The following is a 17,399-nucleotide window of genomic DNA, read 5'->3' on the forward strand; positions in this document are numbered from 1 at the left end:
CCTCACTAATCTCCCCCTCATCTTGTCAACAGAGGGGGCTTCCAGGAAACGGATAAGTGGCAAAAAAGAGTCTCATCTTTTTTAGGAAATGTTGTAAAGATAAGGTTGGGGAATCTAACCAGGACATGGATTCAAATCTAAGAATGGTGTGCTTGTAACACTCCCCAGTAGGGGCAGCAAGAGTTCAAGGGTGTTACTATTTTCCTCTGGCATCTCTGGATGCCTTATAAAAATACCTTTATGGTGGTCCTTAAGAAACAACAACAACAGCAACAATTTCTTAACTGTGGTACGGAGACATATTCTTATAAGCTTGCTTTTCGAAAAGAAAAAGATAGGGGCGCCTGGGTGGCACAGTCGGTTAAGCGTCCGACTTCAGCCAGGTCACGATCTCGCGGTCCGTGAGCTTGAGCCCCGCGTCGGGCTCTGGGCTGATGGCTCAGAGCCTGGAGCCTGTTTCCGATTCTGTGTCTCCCTCTCTCTCTGCCCCTCCCCCGTTCATGCTCTGGCTCTCTCTGTTCCAAAAATAAATAAACGTTGAAAGAAAAAGATGAAAATTATTTTTTCTCACTTTTCTCAAGAATTTTACCCTTGTCCACTTGCTTACCTGAACTAATTGGTCTTCTCGAAAGAGAAAGGGAGAGAGCGTTCTACTTTTTTGTTACTGCAAGGTTGTACAGGAATACGCGGGAGTATTTTGTACTAATTATAACACTTTTGGTAGCATGCCGGCTGGCTGAGCTTGCTTGCTGGTGGCAATGTTATAGCAACTTTATAGAAAATATTTCAGTCCAAGACTAGTTTGGCTGAAAAAAAGAGAAGTGAGAAAATGCTGAGGCTAGGAGAAAAACAAAAGCTTAGATAGCTAAAGATTTAATAAAGGTAACTGCACTAGGGAAAAAAGATCTCTGTGGTCAGAATGTAAAATAAATCCACCCCCCCCAACAATACACTTGTGCAAAAATACCTCTGAATTTTCAATGAATTATTTAGTATGCTTTTGTTAAAATTGGACTCCTTGTCCTCTACTAAGTTGTAAATTTGACTCATTTACATGACATCTTACTGGATTTCACGATATGTGTACAACATGGTGATCCCAGGGGTAGTGACTGAGATGACAAAAATCTGTATTGAAAATTTAAAAATATTACAACAAAAGGGGAGAGATTTCACCGTCTGTTGGTTAAACTGAGAATTAGAATTCATGGCTCTTCTGGGCGCCTGGGTAGCTCAGTTGGTTAAGCAGCTGACTTCAGCTCAGGTCATGACCTCTAGGTTCCTGAGTTCGAGCCCCACTTCGGGCTCTGTGCTGACAGCTCAGAGGCTGGAGCCTGCTTTGGATTCTGTGTCTCCCCCTCTCTGTGTCCCTCCCTACTCACACTTTGTCTCTCTCTGTCTCTCAAAAATGAATATACCTTAAAAAAATTAAAAAAAAAGAATTTATGGCTCTTCTAAAATTTAGAAATTGTTTCTACTTTTTTTACAATATGGATGAGAAAAAAATGAAGCTCCAGAGTTGTTTACACAGGAGGCTAGGGACAGAGTGGAGACTAGAACCCAGATGGTCTGCTTCCTTGATTGGCAGTCTCACACCGATTCTAGAGGCAGTAAGTGTCTAGATGTTCCCTAGAGTAAGAGATATTGGTTCAAACTTAACCTTGAAGCATAGTAGAGAGAATCACCAGAACTAAGTGCAAACATTATGAAGCATGCGCTTCTGTTTCATTCTGCACAGCATTTAATAAATGGGTGTGTTAACTTTCCATTCTCTTTCTCCTCTGCCACTGGCTAATTTTGGAATCTGAATTTTAATACTTTTCCACCAGGGTTTCTGTTCAGGAAAATAGGGTCATTGTACATGAAAAAGAGGCTTAGATTCTCACTTATGCATAATTCATAAGAAAGTGAGGAAGAGACACTAAACAAAATTAGGAAACGATGTGAGCAAAAATGCACCTCTACATATTTATGTGTTTAGTGCGTAAACATACCACATTCAGAAATAATGCATTCACCATTTTGAAACCTTTGATCTAGTTGGTAAAAATTCTATTTTGAGTAAATTGCTTCAGTGACACACCATCTTAATAAACATAATAGTCGCTACCTTTAATTTACCATAACCCCCGCACGTGGGAATGATAAAGGAAATTGCAAGTGTAGTTTTGTTTTCGATGAAGCCGGCTCACAAGTTGTACAGATCTTGATTTCAATTAAGGAAGAGCAGTCCTCAGTCATTACCACATGCTTTTTAGAGAGTTTTTGACAAAGTCACTTGCTTAGCTCAGTCAGTTGAGTGAAGGATTAGAATCAAGATTCTCCCGCGGAAAAATGCCAGGAACGTACAGTACCACTGGGAACAGAGGCAGAGCTGGAAAAATTACTGGAGTATGGGGGAGCAGTAACAAAAAATACAGAGGAAAGGGTGTGCTGTAACTCAGGCTGGAGCAAAGCAAACCTTACTCCTTTTTCCTAAGAAAATAGGGCCAAACGCTATTTCATATTGCCTTGCTTTCCACCCTGGGCTCCAATCCCTCTGCCATGGCAGGACTGTATGTCCTTTGCCTGGAGTTGACACAGAATTGTTCTTTTGCTTCTAATTAAAACAGTCAGGGGCATTGCTGATTAAAGGTAAGGAAGCGGAGAACTGTTTTCATTTTATTCCAAATTAGTTTGAGCTCACCCAGATCAAAGGAAAGCCGGACCGAGAAAACAAACAGACCACAAACAAGTAATTTGCTGACCTGCCGCTGTTTTCTGGAAGTAAAAGGGCTCTGGCCTTTTGGAAGGCTGGCTCAGCAACCATGACACCAGCAAGGGATGATCTAGCCAGGGAGGGTCTTAGGCTCCGTGTTTCGGAAAGCATGGTTTGAAAATGAGGTTTTGATGACACAAAGCCTGGTCAAGATATTCTCAAAGGTCCCAACACAAGTGGACTCATATGGAAACATATGTGCAAGCATGCGTGTGAACGCACACATACACACACACACACACACACACACACACACATGCACGCACACCACTTCGTTCATGTGCAACACTTTGCTTGCTCTGGGTTTCTGATTGTGTGCAATTTAGCAGTATATCCTTTTGCTAGTGACCACTCAGTCACTTAGTAGGATGTGCCGGTAAAACAGCCTCCTTTCAGGTATATGATATGTCTGCTTCCTTACGGTATTTGAAACATCAGGATGTTTTTTCTGAGTCAATTACTTTTATGATGTTTCTTTCTTTCTGTTTTTGTTATTCCTTTTTTAGAGTGGTGATAAAATTCTACTCATTCAAAGTCCTAACACTGTCAGTTGTGCTTCCTTTAACCTCAGATGCTGGTTAAAAGTAGAAGATAGAGAACTGGACAGAGTGTAAAGTAAGCATTTTGGATTGGGATTAACTGCGCAAGTTTGTACTAAAACAAGAACGGCCAAAAGCAAATACACACTTTGTAATATAAATATACATCTCCTTGATTCTATATATCATATAAGACCCATTTATCCCATCATAAGTCATAATTTCTCATGAAGTACATGATGATGTCCAAACTGAATATGCAGTGGATAAAACATACAATTTTTTGAAGAGCAGTTGGTCTTGATATAGAGATGTCCAATTTATTTATTTATTTTTTAATGTTTTTATTTATTTTTGAAGGAGAGAGAGAGAGAGAGAGAGAGAGAGACAGAGCATGAGCAGGGGAGGAGCAGAGAGAGAGGGAGACACAGAATCCGAAGCAGTCTCCAGGCTCTGAGCTGTCAGCACAGAGCCTGAGGTGGGGCTCGAACTCACTGACCATGAGATCATGACCTGAGCCGGAGTCGGACGCTTAACCGACTGAGCCACCCAGGCGCCCCAAGAGATGTCCAATCTAAAGGTGAGTATGAAGTCAACACATTCTCACGAGTTGTTTAAAAGACCTGGGTGAGCAGAGTAGTATTCTTCTATTTCCCATTATAATGGGAAAGGACAAGCCCTTCACCTTCACAAATACTAACGTGACTTCAAGAATCAGAGCTCTGCTGTCAGGGTTTTGAAAAGGAATGGGCCCAACAGATACAAATAGGTATTTTTATTTTTTGTTTTTTATTAAAAAAAAATTTTTTTAATGTTTATTTATTTTTGAGACAGAGAGAGACAGAGCATGAACGGGGTTGGGTCAGAGAGTGGGAGACACAGAATCCGAAACAGGCTCCAGGCTCCGAGCCTTCAGCACAAGAGCCCGACGCGGGGCTTGAACTCACGGACGGTGAGATCATGACCTGAGCCGAAGTCGGACGCTCAACCGACTGAGCCACCCAGGCGCCCCCAAATAGGTATTTTTAGAGTCAGGCACTTTATAAGATGTTTAAATTGCCTGATGATCTTGAGTCTTTTGTTTGTTTGTGCTTTAGTGGTTGCAGCAGAGTTTCTGTCCCAGAGAATTTTTGAACTGAAGCTGAAGAGATAAAATAAATGAGTCCTCAGTAAATGTTTCAAGCTATCTATTTTGTCGTTTCTGTATTCAGGATAAATGAGGAGGAAAAACAAAAAAGAAACAGGAAATGAAGGGTAATTTTGGATTAAATCCAATATTTAAAACAGTGGTTTTAAAGGAAATTGTCTCTGTTTAAATTGATTTATTTAAAAATTTTTCTTATATTATTCAAGAAATGGAATACAACAGGGGCGCCTGGGTGGCTCAGTCCGTTGAGCGTCTGACTTCGGTTTGTGGGTTCGAGCCCCGTGTCGGGCTCTCTGCTGACAGCTCAGAGCCTGGGGTCTGCTTCAGATTCTGTGTAGCCCCCTCTCTCTGCCCCTCCCCCACTCATGCTTTGTCTCTCTGTCTCTCAATAATCAATAAACGTTAAAAAAGTTAAAAAAAAAAGAAATGGAATATAACATTATATTTGTATCACCTTTGATTTATTTAAGGTTGATACTTTTCTCCCTTTTTTTTTGAGTTTATTTATTTATTTTGAGAGAGAGAGAGAGAGTGAATGTGAGCGGGGAGGGGCAAGAGAGATGGGAAGAAACAGAATCCCAAGCAGGTTCTGTGCTGTGCTGTCAGCAGGGCACTTGATGCAGGGCTCAATCCCAGGAACCATGAGATCATGACCTGAGCTGAAATCAAGAGGCAGACACTCAACTGAGTCACCCAAGTGCCCCTTTTTTCTGTTTTTTTTTTTTAAGGAAAACATAAAATGTATCTAAAATGTATACAAGTTTCCATTGTTTTCCCTCTTTTTCCCCAAATATAGGAGTTAAGGAATGGAGATGTAACTGTTTGGTGTGGCCTCTATCACTAGGTAGTGTAATACTTGGGCAAAGAGACCCAGATTAAGTGGAACACCTTACGATTTTTTTTAACTTTCACACATTCTTCTTACAATATAGAATTTCTCACTGATAAAAACATTAGGAAGCTTAGCAAGTTTGAAATGAGCTCAGAAAAAGAGGAACTATTATGGTGTTGTATGGGTTGTCTGTGCCGCCATAACAAATTACAATTAATGACTTGATCAACACAAATTAATTACCACAAGTTCAATATGATGAAGTTTTGGGGCGATGGGGGTTCCCGGAGTCTGGAGCCAACAGTCAAGAAAGAATTCTTGAAGACGTCTTTGGTGCAAAAAGGTGATTTTATTAAAGCACCAGATGGGGACCTGGGCAGGAAGAGCTGCACTGCAGGTGGGGGTGGGTGGGGGGTGGGGGTTGGCCCTTTTATGGGGTTGGGGGAGATAAGTCAAGAGGGAGCTTCCAAAGAGACTTTCACATGCTAAAGACTTACTGGAGGCCTAGCCATTGTCAAGCTAAGGTTGTTTTTCCCTCTAGCAAAGTATTCACTTGAAGATAGTAGGGAGTTCCTGGACTCTGGGCCATTGATGGTTTAGCCATTTGTTTTTTTGTCCTTTCCTGTTTTGGGGTAGACTGTAGTGTCCAAAGAATACCATACATGCCCCATCCGGGGACAGGAAGAGGGTGGGGGTGGGTGCGCATGCTGCACGTACACACACACACACACACACACACACACACACACACGCGGTTAGCCTGTACTTTGCCCTCAGCTTATCTCAGGCTCCCTCATCACAATATAGTTTTCATGGTACTAAAGCCAAGGTGTTGATGGGCTGTATTCTCTTTGAAGGCTCTAGAAAGGATCCATCTTCTTCATCTTTGTGTGTGTGTGTGTGTGTGTGTGCGCGCGCGCGTGTGTTTATTTATTTTTGAGAGAGAGAGAGAACTCTCCTATGGGAGGGAGGAGGGGCAGAGAGATAGGGAGACAGAGGATCTGAAGCAGGTTCTGCACTGACAGCAGAGAGCCCTGTGCGATGTGGAGCTCCAACTCAGGAACTGCAAGATCATGACCTGAGCCAAAGTTGGTAGCCTAACTGACTGACCCACCCAGGCACCCCTTCATCTGTGTTTTTATTCAGGTTTTTAGCAGAATTCAATTTCTTAATAAATGTTGTAAGGGGAAGGTTCCCATCTGCATATAATTAGGTTTTAGGCAAGGGCCCTTTCCAGCTTGCAGAGGCTACCCATAGTCCCCAGCGTCTGCTCACCTTCTCCCATCATCACCAGCAACAGCTCTTGTCACTCTCACCTGTCACTTTTCTCCTTCAACTCCGGTCTCCTGTCTCTCTCTGACCCAGTCACGAAACATTTCCTGCTTGTAAGAGATGTTGTTTCAGGGTGGCAGAATATGCCACCAGAAAATATTCCTCTTCAGGTTAAGGATTATTTTCATATGATTACTTTGAGGAACAACAGGCACAGGGGAAGTACTGAAAACAGAGTCAAAGTTACCCTTTTGTAAGGGCAATTTACTCTTATAAAGGAAATCTCCATTTGTAAGTGTCCCCTCTCTGTACCAGGAAGAGAGGGATAACTAAATTACAACAAACTTTTACCAGAGAAGAAGGTACTGATTTAAATCTGTGTAATCAACTTCACTCTCCCTTAGGGTACTTTTCTTGGCCATTTGCACTTTGCTGACATCCTCCACACTCTTTTCACTTTGTCTTTTACTTGAAGGTTGTATGTATTTAAACCTGAATTCTAAGCCACCTTTGAATGTTATTCAATTTCCCTGGGTATCTCCCATGCGTATATACATGAGGTATGCATGTTAATAAACTTCTATTTGTTTTGCTCTTAATCTGTCTTCTGCTTACCAGGCTCCCAGCTGAGAACTTAGAAGTGTAGTGGGAAATTATTTTTTCCTTCCCTACAATGGAATTATATTGGGTTCCCCCAATAATTCAGGATAATCTTCCCATCGCAAAGATTTAATTATATTAGCGAAGTCCTATTTTCCGTGTAAGGTAATATATTCAGAGATTCTAGTGACTAAGTATGGATATCTTTGGGGGCCATTATTCTCCTTAATACAGGCCATTAAATGATGCTGAGTTTCTAAGAGAAGATGTAGACAGGGTTTAGTGAGGCCATAGGATCACTGGGGAAACCATTTGTGGTTTGAAGCTATCGTTTTAATGGAACATCACTGATGTGTAATGTGCCACAAATTAACAAATGTTAATTTTTCTAGCAATGAGTTACATAATCTCTGTAAAGTTATTGGTCAGGAATGATGGGTACCAAACAAAATTTAGGAAAGAAGAAATTTGTACAATATGCAGTTTAAAATGTGATGAGGGGATTTTTTTTCCACTGTATTTCTTTTATTGTATTACTTTTTACTTTTGGTTGTGTTCACTAATTAGCTACTGATGAGGGAGCATGAGGGAGCATGAGGGAGCATGATGAGGCAGGCTGAGGGGCAAAGCACAAGCCTGCACCACCCCCCAAGCCCAGGTGGGATCAGTGTGACAGTCTTTGGGCACTCTCAGTTACCCCAAAACAGGAAAGGACAAAAAAAAATGGTTTCCCTGAAAAAGGCAATCCCATCATAGCCCAAAGTCCAGGAACTCCCTACTGTCTTCATGTTAATGCTTTGCTAGGGGGAAAAACAACCTTAGCTTGACAATGGCTAGGGCTCCAGTAAGTCTTTAGCACGTGAAAGTCTCTTTGGAACCTCCCTCTTTGACTTAATCTCCCCCAACTCCATAAAAGAGTTACCAGCCCCCCTCCCCACCCCCCCCACCCCCCCACCCCCTCCTTAGTGCAGCTCTTCCTACCCTGAGGCCCTGTCCTGGTTCTTTAATAAAAGTCACCTTTTTGCACCAAAGATGTCTTCAAGAATTCTTTCTTGGCCATCAGCTCCAGACTCCAGGAACCCCCCCCCATCACCCCAAAACTTCACCACTTGTAAATTTACTTATTACCTCTCGTGTCATCTGTTTACGGTTGGAGATTGTTTTTTCTCTGTAGACCCAGAGATTAGGGGTAATTTTGCAGCAAGAGCTGCACTGGGGTCCTGACAGGTAACTCATCAAATACCCTCAGGTTGGGAAGGGATCAGAGAAGGGGTAAGTCTAAGGAATTTTGGAAGCAAGTTTTCCTGGACCTTGAGGGGACTAGCTATCTCTAGGGAAACATCCCTTATTACCATTTAATAAAACCTCAGTCAAGAGACCCTTCAGATGCATATCAGGGGCCATAAATTTGGAGCACGATTGCCAGCATATCTCCTGGGGCAGTTGAGATAAAGGAAGTAGATTTACCGGATCCTCCAAATTGGGACAACATTAAGCCGAAGTTGTCTTTTGCACCCAGCAAAGTGTCGTCCTTGAGCAGCTGAGCTCCTAGAGAGAGGTCCCCCTGCTGGTTTCGAGGACTTCTCAATGGGCTGCAGGCAGTAAGGGAATTTAATTTTTCATTTGCCTCAGTTTCCCATATCACCAAGGCAAGTACTTAAACCCCTTCCCTTTGTTCTTGGGTAGCGGGGAGTGTCCAAGGAATATCACACAGATCCCACCTGGGAAGGGTGTGTGTGTGCCAGCCTGTATTTTGCCCTCAGCTTGCCCCAGGCTCCCTCATCATAAGTGAATAACAGACTCTCAGTTCCTATGGAATTTTTTTTTTTCTGTAACTCAGATTTGCACATACTTACTTGAACTACGTAATTTGATTAAATTCATAAAAAAAATTTTAAACACTTTTTTTTCCTCTTATAGCTCCATAGCAGAGTGGGTATAAAAGAAATATTGCTACCAAAAAAGCAGGTGAATGGCACGTAGTCTGACTGTTACCTGGTGCTCTTCTGTGGGGAAACATGGAATATGAGGGGGCATCTTCCTTTTTCTTTTTCCTCTTACCCACGCTATCCAGTAAGTATATAAGCCTTAATCGTTACTTCCTGTTTGACTCATTATCCTGACCATCTGAACACCCAGACCCTTGATTATCTTTTTAAGTTTGGTACTTAGCATATAACTAACAGGTTAAAAAGAGGAGACTATACATATTTCAATTAAAAAAGTCCCTCAAATGAATTTGCAAATTGGCAAGTTTACATGAATTTGCCATTATTGGAAATTCTTCTTCCTTCCTACTGTGGTGATTCCAAAGTAAAATATTTACATAATGTACTATTAGGAAGGCAGATGTCACATAATCAGGAAAACTAGATTCAGCATTTTAGCAATGTGGCAACATTGGCAAGTAAATTTTTGAGTACTTCAAGATTATATAATTCTTGTAAAAGTTCTCCTGGCTATGCGTTTGCTTCAAGATTATTAAAAATAAGTTAAATAAATTTTTTTCTCCACTGTTCTGTTTATATGGATATTACTTATATAAAATGAATCCGTATTGGCACCAATAGGAAATTGAATACCAACAAAATTATTTAAATAATTATCAAGTAGAAAGTTATAATTAGGAGGCTAAATAAAACATTGAAGGAGATATAGAAGGGTAGTTTGAAAAACGCTAATTTGAAAAATGCTTCTCCTATTGGGTACTACTGTCTGCATTTGTTCCTAAGATAGGGATAAGCTATGACATGAAGAAAAGAAAGCATGATGTTTTTAATCATCCAGATATGCAAATAGCATGGATCAAGGAGATTCCAAAAAGACTCAAGAACGAACTTCGAGTATTTCACCCCTCCGCTATACCTCAATATCTTCATCTTTGGGAATGATGACTACAATGGTCAAGCCAATGCTTTTTCATGGCTTTGTGGAAAGGATCAAGTAAGGTAATTAATGTAACTCTCTTACTATAATACCTTGCACTATTTCAGCTCTTAATAAAAGGCAAGGGATTATTATGATCATCATTAACAAGAAAATGTAAGTTGAATCACTAGTTTTGTGATCAAAGCAACAATTTCTCACCCACAAGATGACATTGCAAATCTCTTAGGAATGTAAATTTGAGGATTTTAGAGAAAATGATGAGTATGTAGCAACCCAAAAGAAGTTGTAGCTCTCAACATTAAGTGTAAAAGAAATTATCCCACTTGTGTCTTGAAGATGACTTGTTTTTTGGACACTGTTATGGAAACATTGAAACATTACTTACATAAATATTAAATGTGTTAATATATCTTACTTATATAATAATAAATATATCTTATTTATTAATGACTATCAGTCTCTTGATGATATTTCTGATGAACAAGCCATGTGGCTAAGATTACTGTTTTTTTTTAATGTTTTTTAGCCAAAGAAAGATCTCCTTGAAATTGTCTTATATAGAAGTCCAATATTAATGTATGTATGTATTCATTTATTAAAAAAACTTTCTTGCCACTTTTCATGGGACAATGTCTGGTAGATACTGTATAAAAAGGTGCTGCTTACAGCTGTAAAACCAGGTAATCTGGCTTCCCCATCTTTGTCCTCTTGCGCTTTCATTATTAATGTGGGCTTTTGTGGAGACATAGTTTGAACAGCAGTGACAAAGAGTTTAATTTTTCCATGTCTTCCTCAAAATATGAGTAATTATTTTGTGAAGCATGCATGTTCACCCTCTGTCATTCACTGTACCTTCCACATATTAATTCACGAGATTCTCTCAATAACTTTTTATTACCTTTTTAGAGACAAAGACACTAAAGGACCAACTCATTTGCTCAGGATCATACAAGTAATAAGTAGTAGAAACGGGACTCAAACCTAAGGAGTCTGAGTTAAGTTATTTCTCCATTCTTAAAAAAGAGAAAAAAAAACTTAGTGTTAAAAAGGGCTTTAAAATAATCGATTTTATTATTTATCCAAATTTGGATAACTTTATTAAAATCATCTTTCAAGGGGTATTCTGCCTCTTTTAAACATTTCTGGTGATGAGGAATTGACTACCATCCAAGGCAGCCCATAGTATGTCTATTAACTTTAGTGTGTCTGAATTCTAAATTTCTGTTAATAACTTCAGTTCATTTGTCAGACAGATCAGCAGGATCCCTTGAGGCTAGAGAGGACACATATAATGACTTTTTTACATGACACCTTTTCATGTTGGGAATTATTTGGTTTTACCCAGAAGAGTTTCACTTAATGTAAAAGCCTCAGTTTGTTGATCTATACTTTATCAGCTGACATCAAATTTCTTTTAATCTCTTTCTTCCGAACATGATTAGGAAGGCCTACACCTCTTTTGAGACGCTGCACCTAGAATTAATGTTTCTAACATCATTGGAGGAGACATGAGTAGACCATAAATTTCCATTGGATTCTAGTGTTTTGTCTTTTTCCCAAAAAGTCAGACCACATTGTTCATATGATATTAAAGTTGCAGTAAAGTATAACTTCTGAGATTTTTTTCATCTACCCTACTAGTCATTTATATTATCCTTCTCCGGTACCTTTGAAATTGGAGATCCAGATGCTTTTCTATAATTTTCTTTTGTCAGGATCACTGTATTACTTTGGTCTGCAAAGTAATTTGTACCCCATGCTTGTATCCCTCACTTGTATCCCATGCTCATGGGATACAACATTGTTGTATCCCAACTTAGTCATCCAACTGATATGCATCCACTTATGATTTGGGGTCATCCATACACTTGATAAACATGGACATGAGGTCTACATAAGAATAGCCTCCTATACGATTTGTGCACTCATGCATTGAACAGATGCTTTTCATATGATAATTATGAGTTGAGCACAGCACCAGTCATATGTGATATGCGTGAACAAAATGGACTTTGTCCCTTCCAACATGGTCTTCTGGCTTAACTTCCATGTCCTATAAGAAATCCTCTTTCAGGTATGATCCTTAAACTAGGTGCTAATTTACCCAATGGCACTATAATTCAATCTGAACACTATTCTGAAACTCAAAATATGAGACACTGTAACTTACCAAAGTTTGAAAACAAGATATATTCCACATTTTTCGTGAACTAAAGTCCCTATAAAAAGAAAGCAAGTTAATCTTAGATAGCTTATACTTATTCTGAATCTGCCCTTTATAAACTGAGCCACTTCTACTTCTTAAGCCATATCTCCTTTTATTCCTTTGCCAGGTAATATTTCATCATCCAACCAAAGCAACCACAGTGACTCATCATCTTTTGGCCTGGAACATAACTCAAATGTGTTTTTATTTGTTTGTTTGTTTGTTTTTATAGGCCCTTTGTTGATTTCAGTATTTTAACTTTCTTAACACAGCTGCAAGTACTTTCTCGAACATTCAGTTGATTTTTGAAGAACATGAAGCCTCCTTCTGCAGGCAGAATGATTCCTTTGGGACACATCTTAATTTTTATGTGAAACAAAAAAAGATGTGGAGAAAAATCAGTCTGTGTATAGTACCAGGAAATTTTAATTCAGCATATTCAGGGTATATAATCTACACAGGGTATTTAACTTCAAAGTAAAAACAAGCCAGAGCAGGAAAAGAAAATACAAACAAAAAGAAAAATCAGGTGAGTCCTATACTTTTTCTTCAGCATAGTGCTTCCTAATGACAATGGAGTAATGTTTAAAAGTTTAAAAGAGAAAGGAGTGTAACCCAATAATTTTATCGCCAGCTAAGATATCTTTCAAATGTAAATAGAACATGGAGACACTTGAAAACATGAAAGAATGAAATAATTTATGGAGTATAAGTTTTGACTAGAATAAAGAACTCAAGTATGGAAAGCCTTACAAATCATCACTGATGCAAATCTCAGTTCCCTTTAAAAATGTATCCAAATGTCCTTAAAGAACATAATAATATAAAAAATAAGACATGAATAGTGTAAATACTATAAAGTAGCTTATAAATGTTCAAATGTAGGTAGAGGAGGGATTGAAATATGTGACATATTAACAATATCCTCATTTATATCAGGCATTAATAGATTTCCTAAATAAAAATCTATAGTTAAGGGGCGCTTAGGTGGCTCAGTCAGTTAAGCATCTGACTTCGGCTCAGGTCATGATCTCACTGTTTGTGAGTTTGAGCCCTGTGTTGGGCTCTGTGCTGACAGCTCAGAGCCTGGAGCCTGCTTCAGATTCTGTGTCTTCCCCTCTCTCTGCCTCTCCCTCCCATGCTCATGCTCTGCTTCTCTCTCTCAGTAATAAATAAATGTTAAAAAAAATTTTTTAATAAAAAAATCTATAGTTAAAACTATAGATATCTTAATCTTATGGGTAAAATATTGTTTGAACTTTAGGCCATTTTTAAATATAAAAATATATAAAATAGCACTGTGGTAAGAAAACATGTATTTAAGCTCCAATAATATATTTATGTTTAATTTTCAATGTTTTTATCCTTAAAAAATAAAACTAAATTACATTTAGTATTCTTACTATAATGCTTTAATTGTATGGTCCCATTTTCTTAAGAATATGGGTGTCTGTTGATCTGTTTTTCCATTTTTCTATGTGTCTGTATATATAGAAAGAAATATCTGAAATGAGGTTCACTCACATATTTGGACTGATACGTCTTTTTTGTGATTACACATTTTTTTGATTTCTTAAAGAATCAATGTGCATTCTATACACAAAATAATAGACTGATAGTTATTTAAAGAAAAACAAGAAGCAAATATCACTAGATATTAATTCTTTGTGCTCAGTTCTTTGGTGCAGGAATATGGACATGTTGAGCTTCTTACTTTGCCCTCTGATCCCAATCTACTCTTTGTCTTTTCATGCTCTTTCTGCACTGAGAGGCTGAACACTTGGACTGTGTTACCTGGTTCAGATTGCTGAGTTCGGCCAATGGGAAGCACTGGTAGGTGAATCACAAGGCAAGGGAGCAGGTTGGGATATTTGTTTCCCATCCTTATCACAGTTGGCAGCATTTTCCTTTAGTGTTTGCTACCCTGCATCACAGCAGCTCCGTTAGGTAATCCCCTATGGTAGGCTCCATCTTTCCCCAGTTCCAGTAGTGCTATTACCTTCTTTTGCCCTGCCAGGTAAAGAGTGGTGATAGTTTCCTACTGTTCGGTGGGTGCCTCACATACATTGTCCATGTCCTTACTCTGGTAAAATTTCTAGAACTTTCTCAGCTGGCTTCTGTGTCCTATAGGACTGATGGCATAAGTAATAAATGGCATTTGTTTTGTATTTTCTGCTATTTTTAATTAAGAACAAATTACATTTTTCCATAAATTTATTGCGACAGGCCGTAGGTTTTTATTTTAACATTGGAGCTGCATAAATATGACTCAGTTCTAGAGCACAAAAATGAACACCATTACAGTAAATAGCAAAACGCTTATGCACATAAATACAGCATTGGATAAGACCTATTTAAATATTTGATTGTGAAAAGATAGAAATTATTTCTTGATTGGTTTGATTTATGATTTAATTTCAAAGTACTACTACTACTTACAATCTTTTATCCTAGTAGAGGTGAGATAAAGCAGAATAGAGCTTTTAGGGGTGAGTTAAGCAATCTCTGGTGTAATGTGTATATTCCCTGGTTGCCTAATCTACACAGAGATTTACATGGATGTTTCGCTAAAAGATTTTCACCTCTAATACTGGGGCATTTCGTGACTGCTAGAGTGAGTGTATGTATATTGAAACATTTCAGACACATTGGCAGGAGAGAACACTGAAGGAACGTATTAGTTCCCTTCTCCAGCCCCTCCCCCACTGCCATCAAGCTCTGTCCCCTTTGCCTCTTGAAAGTCTTTGAATTCAGCTGGGATTTTAGGTAACTGCTGGGAAATATTAAAACTCATTATTTGGTTGACCAGAATATTTGCCCTCTCTTAGTTTCCAATAATGCTCTCTGAATGGTTTCCTTAATACTTTTAAAAGCTGTGTGGCACTGTAGCAGAGCGCAGCATAGGACAGGAATTATAGTTATCGTTTCAGATGAGGTGTGTTGAAAGAGTTCAGAATGACGCAGTTGGCAGCTTTCAGGACTTGCCTCCTTATTATTACCATCTGTGTCAACTTGGAGGCTCCATTATAGAGAGGGCAAGAAAAATGAAGCTGTCGTTGTGTTTTGGGGAGGTTTTTTTTTTTTCCTTATGATTGACCCTGGTATACATAGTCAGTAGGTGAATGAAACTGAACAATTGTTCCAAGGTTTTGCGGGATACCACTTGTAACTATCTGCATATACAATTAGTATTCCAAAACTTTCCTTCTCCACACAATTTTCTCACATATATTTCTTGAGAGAAACAGTAATAGTGATGATAAAAATACATCACTTTTTGGGGGGAACCTGCTGAAATGTGCAATATAACCTTTATAGCAAATATATTATTATTACTGGCAAAAAAAAAGTGGTTCATTTTTATAACAAAGCACATTGGCAGTAGAAATGAGCAAAGAACAAGTATCGTGCAGCCTATATGAAGTGCTTGGAATGCTAAACTATTTGGAAGGGACCGGGCTCATTTCAGGGAATTTATGTAGGTCAGAATGAACCACAAAATGAAGAAAGCAAAGAAAGTGCTGAGAGTCAACTTTTAGGTTTCTCATGGTGGATTTATAAGCAAATGACATCATTTAAAGACTTTCTTATAAGGGTTCACTGAAAAACATCAAATGCATCTATAAGTCATAAGGATCAAAAAGCAACCTGAGCAGTTTATCCTTCTTAACAATACACATTGAATAATTTTCATGTGGTAAGACCACAAGAAGACTTTGTTTCAACATGAGACTATAGGAAGTACCAGTGCATTGTGAGAAAGGAATGAGATTTAATACCCAAAACACACTACACTAGTGAGGTTTGTGTATATATTCCTACACTTCATTTAATTAGACAATAAAAGGGTGCATTTCTTATTTCAGAATATGGGCCCAGTCATCAATCAACATTTTCACTGCTAATAAAAGGACCTAAGTAAAGCATGTTAAAACTTTAACTGTTTAAACAAGTTTCACCTGAATAAGAGATAGTGTCACAATTCAAACCTGTAAACGTGAACATTGTAATTGGTCTTCTTCCTGACATCGTGTATCAGTTGATAAAAACCATTTCACAAAGAGCCCCATTTTCATATATGAGATAATTCATCACTGAGACCAAAGGGGTAGTTGAAAGGTCCTTGAGGAGCCAGCTAGATCTCTTCCAGCAGTGGATCCCACTATCACTTCTGTCTGAGAATTTTACAATGTTTTGTGGCTCTCAAACTAATTAAGAGGTCAAATAGAAATGCCTGAAAATTCACTCAAAAAAATCATCATATAAAAATATAATTTTCTGTTTTTACCGTGAGAGGTATGAATCTTATTCAAAACTGAGGTTGCTTTTGACATACACTGATCTGTCAGATGGAAATAAATAAACAGTCCAATGGAAGGCAACACGAAAGGGGAAAAGAATAAGCAATTCCCTAGTAAAAATGAGGAAGAGTCTGGAGATAGACATATGAGAAGTTGTACCTATAGGAAGGAAACAGTGGTTTCAAGGTATATATAAGTGAAAGTCTGTACCTGAGTTCTCTTTCAATGATATGCCCATAGAAAGCCATATCATCCCTATGAATTATAACCTATCACTGGAGGGTACATCAGGCATTATGAGCTGTATGAGTAGATAGAAGATTCCCCAAAGAATGTCCAGAGATTCAATTGCTCACAGCAACAAGGTTATTAAGCTGGAAAAGAGTCACCAGCAAGGTGGAAGGAAGCAATCAACTTAAGTGATAAGAAGTGGATGAGAAAGCAAAAAACTCTTGGCACAAGCAATTCTGTTCAAGCCCTTATACTGAGACTTGATCAAATGCTAACCTGGCTTCTCCAGTCCATGACCATGTTCCAAGGATGACTCCAGTCCTCTTAAAATGAACTGCTTGAGAAAGGTCAACATTTCCCTCAAATCTAGTGTTTATTCCAGCCAATATTTGACTATAATCCTAATCTCCCTTTTCTCAGAGCATTTACTTTTGAAAACTTGCAATTATAGATTCTTTCTCTGCTCCTTTGAGATGCAAATTGTTTACTACCAAACACTGTGTCCTCAAAGACCTGGAGACCATCTTTCAGAAATGCAAACATCCAGAGAGATAGCTCCCTCTCTCTTAGCTCCTGAGGGAGGGTAAGAGCCTAACTTGGATAGGCACCTTGCTCCAATTTGCA

The sequence above is a fragment of the Felis catus genome, chromosome C2 (genome assembly GCF_018350175.1).
Source record: "Felis catus isolate Fca126 chromosome C2, F.catus_Fca126_mat1.0, whole genome shotgun sequence".
Lineage (NCBI taxonomy): Eukaryota > Metazoa > Chordata > Mammalia > Carnivora > Felidae > Felis > Felis catus.